Source organism: Herpailurus yagouaroundi, unplaced genomic scaffold (assembly GCF_014898765.1).
Source record: "Herpailurus yagouaroundi ecotype Mexico unplaced genomic scaffold, PumYag 183, whole genome shotgun sequence".
Lineage (NCBI taxonomy): Eukaryota > Metazoa > Chordata > Mammalia > Carnivora > Felidae > Herpailurus > Herpailurus yagouaroundi.
Window position 1 is genome coordinate 816,932 of NW_024412414.1, and position 14,065 is coordinate 830,996.

The 14,065-nt window shown below is 44.0% G+C and overlaps 1 long non-coding RNA gene across 1 annotated transcript in view; it reads left to right on the forward strand.

Moving 5' to 3' along the window:
* The first annotated feature begins 7,602 nt into the window (after positions 1-7,602).
* LOC121041211 (uncharacterized) overlaps positions 7,603-14,065 on the forward strand; it is a 47,390-nt gene continuing 40,927 nt past the window's right edge. Inside the window, exon 1 of the long non-coding RNA XR_005795619.1 lies at positions 7,603-7,790. This is a non-coding gene — a long non-coding RNA (uncharacterized LOC121041211). The remainder of the gene's footprint in view (positions 7,791-14,065) is intronic.

Sequence of the window (14,065 nt, forward strand, 5' to 3'; positions counted from 1 at the left end):
ATTTAGACCCAGCACGAGCTAGTATCCCATGTTCACCAAGGGCAAAAGAACTGCTCTCTTCCCCTCACTTGGGCTGGGTGGAAATGACACAGAGTTGGAAACCAAATGGTCAGGACTCAGCTTTCTCATCTCATGTTTGGTGAATTTTGGCAAGCCTCTCAGCCCTTTGGGGCTCAATTCCTCACCTGAAGGGAAATGCAGGGGGAAGTTTTACTCCTGCCAGGCTCGCGCTAGTAAAAGCTGCTAGCTCAGTGAGGGCACCTAAACTTATGTGTCTTCATTGTCAACACCAGGTGGCGCTGTGCTCTTTGCTTTTCAACTTGAAATTTTCCTTGGGTTTGCCATGTATATTAGTATTGGCCAGAAAAGTCTGTATCATTTATTTTCTTAAATCTAAACAGTTAGTGGAATTCCAGCCCAACAGTATCTGTTGCTGCCAGGAGCAAAGAAGAAAAGAAAACAACATGCTGTTTAGGCCCCAGGGAGCAAGTTGTAAGGTAAAATGCCCTTCTAATTGTGCCCACATCCTGTGGAGCTAAAAGGAGATTGTCGACAAGGCCACATTCCAGACTAGATGGCTTTTGTCAGCACTCTGTCCTTCGCGTGCAGTTGACTGGTGGCTGGAGAGCGCTTTGGTCAGGGTTTGAGGACGGATGCTGCCACTCCATAGAGCAGATTCGCTTACCTGCTCAAAGCCTCTTTGCAATGTCCTTTCAGTTCAGACCTGTTGTGGTGGGGCAAGGCCTGGGGTAATTCTGTTACTCATGAAAAGAGCCTGAGTTTGGAGTTCTGGAAGACTCTTGGTGACAGTATCTGAGAGCCAACAATTGTGTGTGCTAGGTAAAGAGTACAGATTTGGAGTCAAGAAACTTTGTGTTCATATTCCAGTACCACTACTTACTAGTTGAATAACAGACTCGGCCTCTCTGATCCTATTTCCTCTTCCGTGAAATGGGGTTGGTGGCACTGCCCACCTGCTGCAGAAGGGCTGAGGCTTCCAAGGCGTCCTCGCTCGGGGCCTGGCATGCAGTAGGAGTTCACGTATCATTGTTTCATTTCATTAAACCAGCGGCTCCACATAATGTGCTTCCTTTCTCCTAACTGCCTTTCGGACCTCTGTGGTTGGTCCACAGTGCAAAAAGACCCCTTGTAAATACTTACCTGCCTTTATTACAAGGATCAAAGTCGTTCTTTACGAGTCCATAGTTTCTGCCTTGCTGAGTCCATTACATTTAAAAACTAATCTCATTGATCTCTTCTCACATTGTTTTTCCTTTATGGCTTTTCCAGGCTGAGGATTGCTAGAAACTGGGTCAAATAAAAGCTAATCATGATAAGGGTTTGGAAATTGGGTGCGAAGGACTGGGGCGGGGGGCGCTTCCCTTTAGCAGAGTCTAGACCCTCCTCGTCCTTGGTTCTCAAGACTGTTTTTCACAGTTCAACTTTAGGGTATAAGAGAAAAGAGTGGAACCAGCTCCGTGAACAAGGTCACCCAACAACATCACGAGATGATGACATCACTGTCAGCTCCTGCCCAGGAAAAACCCAGGGCTCAAATAACCGAGGGAAAGGGCAGGTCATCTCCATGGCAGGCTGACAGAGCTAGTTGCAGGCCACCACCAAATATCAGGCCTGGAAGTGTTGCTAAAAATTACCCAGGGGCCACACTGGCCTCTGCTCGGTTTGCCCTGGGCAGACTTGTTGCCCTCACATGCTCGGGACAACAGAATATCACCAACAGGTTTTTTTCCATTTCCTAGAAGAAAGGTTACCAACTGCCAGAATCAAAATAGAATGTGAATCGTGTCACAGGAATCTTGTCCAATCCAAGCACACTCATATTGTGCAATGGCCTTGAGGGGATAGAGCAGATAAGCAAAATCTCCAAGTTATTATCACTTTGTTGGAATTGACATCTCAGAAGTCCTCTCGCCGTCCTCTCTCTGGAGGCTAGTTCTGTTTCTACAATGCTACGTGTCAAGTGAATCACGTTTTTAGTGCCCTAGAGGGACACTATTACTTAGGTCAACCTGATGCAAAACCCTCACGTCAAGAATCTTTGTGTTAAAATGAGTAGTTTTTCCCAACTTTGTTCATCTCCCAAGTTCATGGTTTTATACGTTGTTTTTTTATCTTTTTGTCATTCTTGGCTTAAACTCTTTAGTATTCTTAATGGTATTATATAGTTTTTCCATATGGTAGTGAAATACCCACGGTAACTTTCCTGAAGAACAAATAACAAGTTAATAAATTGAAGAATTCAGTGCTTTGCAGATTTGTCTTTCACATGTATGATGAATATTATCCTTTTAAAAAATTGTGATAAAAAACATTAATATAAAATTTACCATCTTCACTTTTAAGCAGTAGTGTTAGGTGTATTCACATTATTCTGCAACATATATTAGTTTTCTTAAAGCACTCGTAGATGTCTTTTCAGTAATTAGAGATGTCCCCTATCAGCCAAGTCCTTCTCCCATGACATAAAACTTTATTACTGTACCTAAACTTACCTTTCAAGGATTTCAAAGCCTTGAACAGTAATTCTAAACAAAATCCATGGACAGTACTTAAAATATGTGCGGGGGGGGGGGGGGACCCTTAGAGAAACCTGTGAAGCCATTTCATACTTTGTCACAATCCAAACTCCTTTGGGTAGAACGGCCTGGCCGGAGATCTGGCCTCAAGACTGTTCGATGAGGGTCATAATAAAGGCATTCAGGTCACATCATCCTTCCTCAAAGACTCCAGCGGCTTCCCTTTCCACCATAGAAACCTCTACACGCCTGACCCATCTCATCCCCTTCTAACCCCATCCCTGCCTATCTCTCTGACCTCACTTCCTTCTGCCCAGCCACACTGGCCTGCCTCCTTGATGGCCCTCAGAAATGTCAAGGGGCACCTGGGTGGCTTAGTTGGTTGAGTGGCCGACTTTGGCTTAGATCATGATCCAGGTTTCATGAGTTCTACCCCTACATCAGGCTCTCTGCTGTCAGTGCAGAGCCCGCTTTGGATCCTCTGTCTCCCTCTCTTTCTCTACCCCCTTCCCCACATGCTCTCTCTCCCTCTAACTCTTAAAAATAAATAATAAACATTTTTAAAAATGTCAAGCTCATTCCTTCTTAAAGGTTTTGTATTCCTTCCTCCAACAATCTTCTCGACTCGTGCTGAGCAGTAGACCACGTACAGAACTCATAACATTCTAAATGTCCAGGCCACATCCTATACCAATTAAATCATAATCTTTGGGGGCTTAAGGATCAGTACTTAAAAACAAAGAACAAAAACAAAACAACCTGGGAATTCCAATGTGTAGCCACCTTTGGGAACAAATGTCCTAAATTAGTGGTTCTCAAAGTGTCCCAGGTCACAACTAGTAGCATCAGCTGGGAACTTGTTAGAAATGCAAATTCTCAATCCCCACTTCAGGAACAAGAAACCTGGAGAGTAGAGCCCAGGAATACTTATTTTAACAAGCCCTGCAGGTGATTCCAATGCATGCCTCAGTTTGAGAACCTTTGCCCTACATTCTTGGAGCTCAAGAGGTGGCTTTTGGACCAGCTGTGTCAGCATCACCTGGAAGCTTGTTAGAAAAGCCGAATTTCCGATACCATCCCAGCTCATAACCTGACCAACGGGATCAGAATCTGTACTTTTAATGTTATCCCCAATGACTCATAGGCATGTTAAAATTTGAGAAGCCTTCTAGCTCTATCCCCTGAGAGAGTCTAGAAGCAATAACACAGGTAGCAGCAGCCCATCTGGCACCTACATCTTGGATTCCAAATACCATTTAATATCGATGGGAACTGGGCTCACTGGAGAGAAGGCTGATTCCAGGGCTAGTGCCAGGAAAGTGCAAGATAGGTCTGAAATACCTAGTGCCAGAAAGCAAGGGTATTCTTGAAGGATGATGGGACATGTCAGAAAGACAAAGGGGTCAGTTTAAAAGGCCTCCCACGGGCCAAATCTGAGAAGAATCTGATAATAGTGGATTATAACCCGTTGAATAAAATAATAACTGATGAGTTTGTAGTGTTATAAATAAATAGGTTATCATATAAATAAGTGAGAGAGAAAGAAAAGTCTTCCTTGCAATAGAATGTTAGCTAATAAGTAGAAAAGGAAAGATGGAGTAAGAAAATCATGCATGAATGCTAAAACTAATGGGTGAAAGTTTGAGGAGCAGAATGTTTATGCCTTAAAAGTAACCTCCCCACAAATGACATACAGAGGGGAAGATAGTAACTTTATATGGAGAAACCTGGCAGAGACCACCTTCACCCAACAGTCAAAGTTAACATCACCCATATCGAGACAGTCTGACCCCACATGCTTCCTGCAACAATGCACGGAGGAGGACATGACATTACTTCTGTGGCATTCCTGCCAAAAAGGCATTACCTCAGTCAACTCCTCGAGAATCACTAGGAACCCCAAGAGGAGCGTTCTACAAAATAGCTGGCCTGCACTCTTAAGGAATGTCAAAGTCAAGAAAGACAGCAGCTAAGGAATTGTTCCAGATTAAAGGAGACTAAAGAGACATGAGAACTACATGCAGCATGTGATCCTGGACCCAGAAAAATGTATGTAATTTCAAAAGGTTGGAGTGACCAACAAGATTTATACGGATGGTGGTTATGTAAGAGAATGTTCTTATTTTAGGAAATACACACTGAAGTATAGGGTAATGGGGCAGTATGTTTGCATTATGTACTCTCAAACAGTTCTGAAAAAGTATGTGTGTATGTGTAAAAGTATGTGTATATATTATATATTTATATAGAGAGAGGAGAGAGAGTGGGACAAATATAAATAATTGGTGAATCTAGAAGATGAGAGTTCCTTGCACTATTTTGGAATTTTTCTGCAAGTTTGAAATTATGTCAAAAATAAAGTCCTTCCCCCCCCCCCTTAAAAAAAAACCGGGGGGGGGGGGGGGGGGCAGACACCAAAATAAACCAAGGAAGAAGCAGTGTTCCAGAACACTTGCTTCCAAATTTAGTACGACTCTGTCCTTCCTGTCATTCAGGTCTCTGCTCCTCCATTACCTCATCAGAGAGGCCCCAGCTGGTCACCTCATCTAACATAGCCCCCTGCCCCCCACTGTCAGACCCTGTCTATCACAGTACCTGCTTTCTTATTTTCATAGTATTTTGTTAGCTGTATAATTATCCCAGTTTATGGATTTGTCCTCTACTTTACTGTCTCCTCCCACTAGAATGTAAACTTTGTAAGTGTAGAGATTTTTTTTTTTTTTTGGTCTTGATACATCCCCCAGTACAGTGCCTAACATCTACAGGCACCTGGGGGGGGCTTGTGTTACACGCATGAACAAGTAAACAGATCTATATATGAGTCCCAGTTTTCACATCTGTAGGGCAAGGGACTCTACAATTCAACACCCAGACTCCTTTCCAGCCCTGACACTCAGGGTCTGGCAATGTCAGAGCTACTGTTTAAGGAGCATCCAAAATGTCCTAGCTTTTGTTTACAGTCTCTCATTTAATCTCCACAATAATCCGGCAGCACTGGTGACAGTACCCTTGTTCCATCCATTCATTTAGCGGATGCGGACTGAGTGCCAGGTGTCTACAAGGCACAGAGAAAACACTAACACGTCAGTTACCGCCCCTACTCCCAAAGGAGCTTGCTGCATTAGCAAGAGCTGACTGAGAAAAACCAAGGTTCAGAGAGGTTGCCCAAGCTGCTGCCGTCACACAGCCAGCACCGACAGCTGGGAAGGTGAACCAACGTCTCGGTGCAAAGCCCAAGCTCTCACATCGCTGCTGACGAGCTGCCTCAAGGGCGGGAAGCCGCTGTGAGTCCGTCCACTCCTCAAGTGGTTCCTTCCGAGCTGTCACACCGCCTGTGTCCCGTGACCTCAACACTAGTTCCCCCGTTCACCAGCATGGAAACAGAGTGTGCTATATCTCAGCTATTTCTGATTACGTTTTTGATTATTCCATGGCCTCCTGGTCCCATTTACTTCCGATAAGCTAGAGCCGGTTCTGCCTCAACGGGCAAAAGTCAAGTTAAATTCAGCCTGAGAAATAATCTAAGTCGGAGATGTGATCAAATAACCTTACCAGAAAAATAACTGAAAAAGCAAAAACTGAGAATCAAAATGAAAACCCACTTCAAAAAATGTTTATTGAAGAGACTGAGCATGAAGAATTAAAACAATGTAAGGGAGTTGGGAAAACTTCCTAAAGGATGTTTAATTTTTCCTCAGCTCATTGATCCTTTCCCCCTTGAAAGCTTTCTCTGCCAATTAATCACTCAACTTATTACCGGGGCCTGTTTCCCTGTTTATGATTTTGAGCCTCAAGAATCCCTCTCTAAGACCACAGTAAATTTCCCTGGTTAGCAAGACAAACATTTATCTTAGGGGATCAATTACTATGCTGGGAGGTCTCAGATTCCTGGGATTTAGTTCATGCCTTTGCCCTTGATTTGTTGGGTGACCTTCGCTTCTCTGCCTTGGTTTCTGAAGCTATACAAGGAAAACAATGTTACCCCCTGAGTCGTGTCCTAAAATTGCTCTGGGTTCCCTATTGGAAAGTAGAAGAGGATATTTGGCCAAGGATATGCCCATAAATGCTTCTCCTTCTCCTTCTGGAAGTTAGCTAATTATGTTGAGAATTGAAAATACATTCTCTGTGGGCATCTAAAGTAGATTCCTTACGGGAATGTCTAGCGGGTGGGTGAATAAAAGAGACACATTAACAGACTTTTGTTATTCTAGAGGAAAATGTCATATCTCCATTTTTTTGTGGCCACAAAGTTCAGAGTTGGGGACAGGGGTGGACAAGAAAACAGTATTGTTCTTTGGAACTACGACTCACAAATTGCTTACCCATGAGAAGCTTTTTTGTTGCTGTTGAGTGACCTTTTTTTCTAGTGAGCCAGGCGGCTAATTGACCGGTGGGTGGATGATAAAATTACCCACTTTTGCATTTAGTGAGTTCCCCGTCATTGGAGGCAAGTAAGAATAGACTGGATGTACTCTCAGCAAAGGGTAGGGTGGAGAAATTTCAAGCACCAGAAGAGAACTTCAACTAAGTAACATTCATTCCCCTCCAACTCTGAGACTCAGGGATTCTGGTTCTTGTCCATGCCACATGCTCTTCTGAATAGACAGTCAGAGCTGTGCAGCAGCACATGGGGACGAAGGTGGTGACAGGTGAGCTAATGGGTAAGTTTCAGACTCAAATCACGCAAAGAAAGGGTGGCTTTATACTCGCTGAAAAGCAAGAACCAGAATTAGGATCCCAGGAGAAGAGGGTAAGTAGGGTACTGTGTATTTGAGGACACACCTTTCAATAGGGAACACTGCATGGACCATGGACTCCAGCCTAAGAGGAATTTGGTGTGGCCACTGAGCTCCCTCTGGATGTAGCTTTCAGCCATAGAGGCCCCATCACTGATTAAAGATAGGAAGAACCCTGGCATCAAAGACCTAGAGAGGGTGAGCACAGGGGTGGAAATTAGGGGCAGTATCAGCTTTTAATCAGGCACTTATTTGTAGAGTAAATAACATCCACAGTAACAATAAGAGCTGTCAATTATTGATCATCTGCAATGTGCAGGCATGATGCATGGTTTGCCTCACCTGTACAATTCTTCAAGCTAGATGCTATATGCCTGTTTTACAGATGAGGAAACTGAGGCATCTACAGAGAGAGGAAGTGCCTTGCCTTGCAGATGGCAGTGCCAGTGTTCAAACTCAAGCCTGTCTGACTCAAGATTCATGTTCTTTCTGTTGTGTCCACAGCCTTGATTTAAAGGTAGGAATTATTAACCCCATTTTTGCTGATAGAAAAACAGTTCAGAAAGTGGAGGTAATATTGGACAATCTGAAGCTTGGTTGGCTCCAAATCTCTGCCAGATGTCCTATGAGAGGAATAGTTGTACTTTGTAGAATGCCAAAACTGGGGGACTGCCCAGGGTTGTCTGATCTCATCCCGTCAGTATGTGAAGGAGAACCTGACCCAGAGGTAGGAAATGAGCAGCTCAGGAGCACGAGGGAAGACAGGCAGGCAGGACAAAGAACCCCTGTCTCCAGACTCCTGGGACGTGCTGAGTGAATTGCTTTCAGGTAGATCTGTGCTGACCACCCTCTGGATGTCTTTGGGCCTGGTAGGGTTGCCCTGCCCCAAGGCTGGGATAGAGGCACGCGTGTTACCTCGGAGGATATCCAAGGGGCTAGAGTAGTGGGGGCTGAATGTCTGACAGGGAATCTGGCTCCCTGTGTGAGGATGTAGACCAGCAGGCAGGGCCCTCGGGTCAAGGTCACCAGCCTAGCAGCTGCCCACACCGGTGAAGCTGGGAAGTCTTGGGGGAATCGGGTGATGGGCAGGCAAAAAAGCAAGACTTTATTTGGGAAGGTGAGCCACTATTCTCAGATGCTCCTGCCCATCCTGCACCTTCTTTAAATCCTCTGCCTGTAGAATGAAGCCTCCCTGAATCTAACTGAACTCCCTTCTCCCCTTCTGGCTGCAAGAGCCATAATACTGACTGCTGTGTCTAGAAGCCACTTAAGCACCAGACCCTAGGCTTGATGCTCTCCCTGAAAAATCTGACATTTAGTTTTCCAGCAAGCCTGGAATTATGTGCAATCCTGTGATCATTTTGTCATGAGCTGAGGCTCAGAGAGGTTACCAGACTTGGCCAAGCGGACACAGCTGATAAGTAACAGAGACAGGATGGCAGCACTATTAGGATAGGGATTTCTGACTCCTTTGTTTGCTGCTGTATTCCCAATGCTTGGCACATAGTGGCCACCCAATACATATTCATTGACTAAATGTCTGACTCCAATGTCACATACCTCACTTCCTGTTGAAAACCCTCATGATGGGAAACTTCAGTATGAGTGAAAATAGACTTGGAGGATTTCAGTCAAGAATGAATCCTTGAGGGGGCGCCTGGGGGCTCAGTTGGTTGAGCGTCCGACTTCGACTTTAGCTCAGGTCATGATCTCATAGCTCATAAGTTCGAGCCCCAAATCTGGCTCTGTGCTGACAGCTTAGAGCCTGGAGCCTGCTTCAGATTCTGTGTCTCCCTCTCTCTCTCTACCCCTCCCCCACTGTGCCATGTCTCTCTCTGTCCCTCAAAAATAAATAAACATTAAAAAAATTTTTTAGGGGCACCTGGGTGGCTCAGTCGGTTGAGCGCCCGATTTCGGCTCAGGTCATGATCTCAAGGTTTGTGGGTTTGAGCCCCGCGTCGGGCTCTGTGCTGACAGCTCAGAGCCTGGAGCCTGTTTCAGATTCTGTGTCTCCCTCTTTCTCTCTGCCCCTCCCCTGCTCATGCTCTGTCTCTCAAAATAAATAAACACACACACACACAAAGAATCCACGAAGTCCTTTTCTATGGGTACTTTTTATACTCAGCAAAATATGAAAATAAAGAAAGCTCCCTGAAGAGAATGTCAATTGCATTGTGCACAGTTTTAAAATTGCTAATAAGGGCTGTCATGGAATCCATTTCTTCTCCAGGCAGGTTCAGCGAGTTGCTTGTTTGCTCATTTTTATTTGCTTTCCTGCAGACAACATGCACACCACCACACATTTGGTTTTCCTCTCTCCAAAAGTTCAAAGCCATTTTGGTTTTACAACTCAGAGTCTCTAGGTCACTGTCCTCCAGCCATGAAGTTTATGACTTTATATCCAACCCAGAATTTGGTGGTACAGAAATGGTGATCTGTGCATCCTGGAATTTCTAAAAAGGAAACTCATAGCAGGATCCGCTTTCAATATAGCTCCCTCTATTGCCCAGCCTGGTCCAAGTTCATGAATGTTCTGTTTATTGGATCATTACCATCCATTCCACTCACAAAGTCTCATTTTCAGCAACTGGAATTCTACAAATTACAGCAGAACTCCATCCAGGCTTGACTGACCATAATTGTTTGTTTGTTTGTTTGTTTGTTTGTTTGTTTTGCTTTCCATGATTCAGGGTGTAGTTTAGCATCCCACAGAGCCCTAAGTCAAAATAATGAATTTTGAATTACAACTTCTCAGAGCTGAAAGAGAATCTTCAGATCCCCTAATCTAACTTTCCTCAAATACTGTTTCACAAAACAACTCCACCACAAAATAGTGCACCCAGAAAAAATTCCTTCGTCAAGTAAATTTGGGAGTTCTGGTGCTCTATCTATCTCCCTGTTTGGGAGAAGTTGCAAGGCACAGGAGCAGAGTGAAGTTTCTGAGAAGTCCTGTGGTAAATATGCTTTTGTTTAAGTTTGTCCTACCCAGTGTTCCCCAAATTCCTGGACCAGGGAAGGGTTGGAGGTGGTGTCTCCTTTTTATAACTTCTGAGAAATAACTACTAGAAAACACTTTGGGATAGATCACTCTAGTCAGACACCCCCTAACACACTTACCCATTTTGTAGGTGTGGAAGGTAAGGTTAAGAGAGGGGTTGAAAATGACCTGAAGTTGTACATAGTTAATCCACAGCTAGGCCTGGAGCCCCTCCATCTCTTCACTCCTAGGCTCACAATTCTTGTCGGCCACAGTGCCCAGGTTAGACTGGCAAATGGCTGGAACAGAAATAGCCAGGTAATAAAGTAGGGATGGACCTAGCTTCTATTGTACCAAGTAAACTGGTTCTGAAGCTTCATGTATTGAAATAGATAACTATGGAACAAGACAGCTTTGAGTCCATCCTAAGTGACTGTCTCCATCTGGAAGTCCTAACATGGCTACTTTACCTCTCATCCAGCTATAGATTACTTTTTAAAAGTTTGTTTGTTTGTTTGTTTGTTTATGTATTTTGAGAGAGGGAGAGAGCAGGGAGGGGCAGAGAGTGAGGAAGAGGGAGAATCCCAAGCAGGCTCCGTGCTGTCAGTGCAGAGTCTGATGCAGGGCTTGAACTCACAAATAGTGAGATCATGACCTGAGCCAAAATCAAGAGTGTGACACCCAACTGACTAAGCCACCCACACACCTCCAGCTATAGATTACTTTTTATAAAGCAAATTTGGGGCAATTGGAAGATGGGGAAGGGCCAGTGATCAGGGATAAGAAAGCCATCAGGTCATCAGCCTTGTTGGAGTTGATTATTCTTGCTAATAACAGCAATCATAGCCACTTACTGGATGCAGACAGTCTACTTCAGTGTAGACAGTGAGCTGAGGAGCCACATGCCCTGGATTTGAATCCATCATGGATTAACTGTGTGATCTTGGACAAGAAACTTAATCTTTCAGGGTCCCTGTTTCTCACTGTGAAAAGGAGATAATAATAGCACCTACATTTTCCTGGCACTGTACTCAGAGGATTTTATGTCATGATTTCTTCACAGGGAACATTAGGTAACAAACACAATAGTTCCTGTCTTAGAAAAAGAGGTTTTTCCAAAAGACGCACAGAGGCTTGCCTGGCAGCCAATCTCTCATAAACCCTGGAGGAGTTTGAGCAGATGACCCAGAAAGTGCCTGTAGGTTGGCATGCAGCATTAATAGTGGGGAGAGGGGTAAATAAATTAGAGCAAAGATAAGTGAAGAGACGCTTAATCTTCATAGAAGATTAAGGACATATTTTAAAATGATAACTGAGGCAGAGAGCAGTTATAGAAAACAAATAGATTATGCTAACCAGGATTTTTTCATTGGAAACTAGCAAAAGAAAAAAAAGCCACAACTCCCACTGGCTTAGGGGGAAAAAATGAGCAGGGAAATGACTGTAGATATGGTTACATCCAGGAGCTCAAGTGATAGCACCAAGAATCTGCCCTGTCCATCCCTGGCTCTGCTTTACTTACTGTTCACTCTGTTCTCAGCCAGGTGCTCCTTTCATGGCAACAAAATGGCCACAGAAGCACCAAGTGGACATTCTACAGTTTAGCTGTCCTGCCTCTTTCCCAAAACTTCAACCCAACTCCCTGGGCCTGGCCCAGCTCATGTGCTCCTTTCAGTTACCGGGCCTGCACGGAATGTGTAGATTGCTTTGGTTAATATAGATGTTTTAACAATAATTGCTCTTCCAATGCATGAGCATGGAATGGAATGTTTTTCTATTTCTTTGTGTCTTCTTCAATTTCTTTCATAAGTGTTCTATAGTTTTCACTATACAGATCTTTTACCTATTTGGTTAGGTTTATTCCTTGGCAAGTTATGTTTCTGGGTGCAATTGTAAATGGGATTGATTCCTTGGTTTCTCTTTCTGCTGCTTTATTATTGATGTATTGAAATGCAACAGATTTCTGTACATTGATTTTATATCCTGCCATTTTGCTGAATTCATGTGTCAGTGCTAGCAATTTTTTGGTGGAGTCTTTCAGGTTTTCTACATAGAATATCATGTCATCTGCAAAAAGTGAGTTTGACTTCTTCCTTACCGAGTTGGATGCCTTTATTTCTTTTTGTTGTCTGACTGCCGAGGCTAGGACTTCCCAACATTTATAAGCAGCACTATCAACAATAGACAAATTATGGAAAGAGCCCAAATGTCCATTGACTGATGAATGGATGAGGATGATGTGGTACACACACACACACACACACACACACACACACACACACACACACACACTGGAATATTACTTACTCATCAAAAAGAATGAAATCTTGCCATTTGCAATGATGTGGATGGAGCTAAAGCGTATTCTGCTAAGTGAAATAAGTCAGTCAGAGAAAGAAAAATGGATTTCACTCACATGTGGAATTTAAGAGACAAAACAGATGAACATAGAGGAACATAGGGGAAGGGAAAGAAAAAATAAGATAAAGACAGGGAGGCAAGCCATAGGAGACTTAAATGCAGAGAACAAACTGAGGATTTCTGGAGGGGGGGTGGGTAGGGAGATGGGCTAAATGAGTGACAGGCACTAAGGAGGGCGCTTGTTGGGATGAGCACTGGGTGTTATATGTAAGTGACGAATTGCTGGGTTCTACTCTTGGAAACAATACTACACTATATGTTAACTTACTTGAATTTAAAGAAAATCTTGGAAAAAAAATTACTGGGCCTGACTGGCCAGGCCTGAGTCATTTGCTTCATTCTGGAAATGAAGCAGATATGGGGCTGGGACCTTGGACATATGCCTTCAGTTCCTCCAGTTTCTTTCAGTTTCTTGACCCTTGTCTCTGTCTTCAATCGGTGCCCAGCTTCCCAGCTTCACATCTCATTCTGCCCCCCCCCCCCCCCACCAGGTAAGAAATGGCCACGTTGTCTAGAAAAGTCTTCTGGATTGACTTGGACCTCAATGCTGGCTCAAAGTAGACATCAAAACTGGCTTAGGAGATGCCAGTTCAGATAGAGGGAGTCAGTGTGGTGTGTGATGCTAGGATGACAATGGAGTTTTTATCTTATTTGCCAATTATGATTGAGAATGGCTGTCTTGCAGAGGATGGTAAAGCTGAATCCAGACTCAGAGGGAAAGGAAGCCATGATTGATTAATAATGTCTGCCAGGAGCACTAAAACAGGTAATTGTGGTAGACATGTCATGTATTTGCCAAGCCTCATTAAAGAAACATCATGAATCACAGAGTGCAACAGCCCTGTTCATGGTCACCTTTACCTCTTAGTCCTGTGATCACAGTGCAGTGACTTAGCCTTTTAGGCAATAATTCCCACGTTTGCACAGTGAGGATGTTTATCTTGAAAAGCCTCCAAAAGAATCAATGGAGACAGCGTACGTAAGGTGCTAACCATGTTGCACCCCAAGTGGAAGCTTTGGTTTTTAACAAAGGCAGAAAGTCATCTCATTTTTCCAGGGATCACCCCTATAAAGTGCTAGCATTGCCTAGGGCATCTCAGGAAGATTTTCATGAGTCTGAACTTCTTTTACGAAAGACAAAAGACGCACTCTTGGTTCCTCATCCTTATCTCAGTAGGCCTTGATAATTCATTGTATGCAGGCACAACTTCTAGCAGCCAGCATCTGCTTCTCATTGACTTTCCTGCCAACAATGCCTCAGTCAGCACCACCATATGAGATCTTACAAAGGGTCTGACTTATCTTCCTAAGATCCCACATTGTCTTATACCAAGGGACCCACTTGATGGCAAAGGACGTATGACAGGGGCACCTGGGTGGCTCAGTTGGTCAGG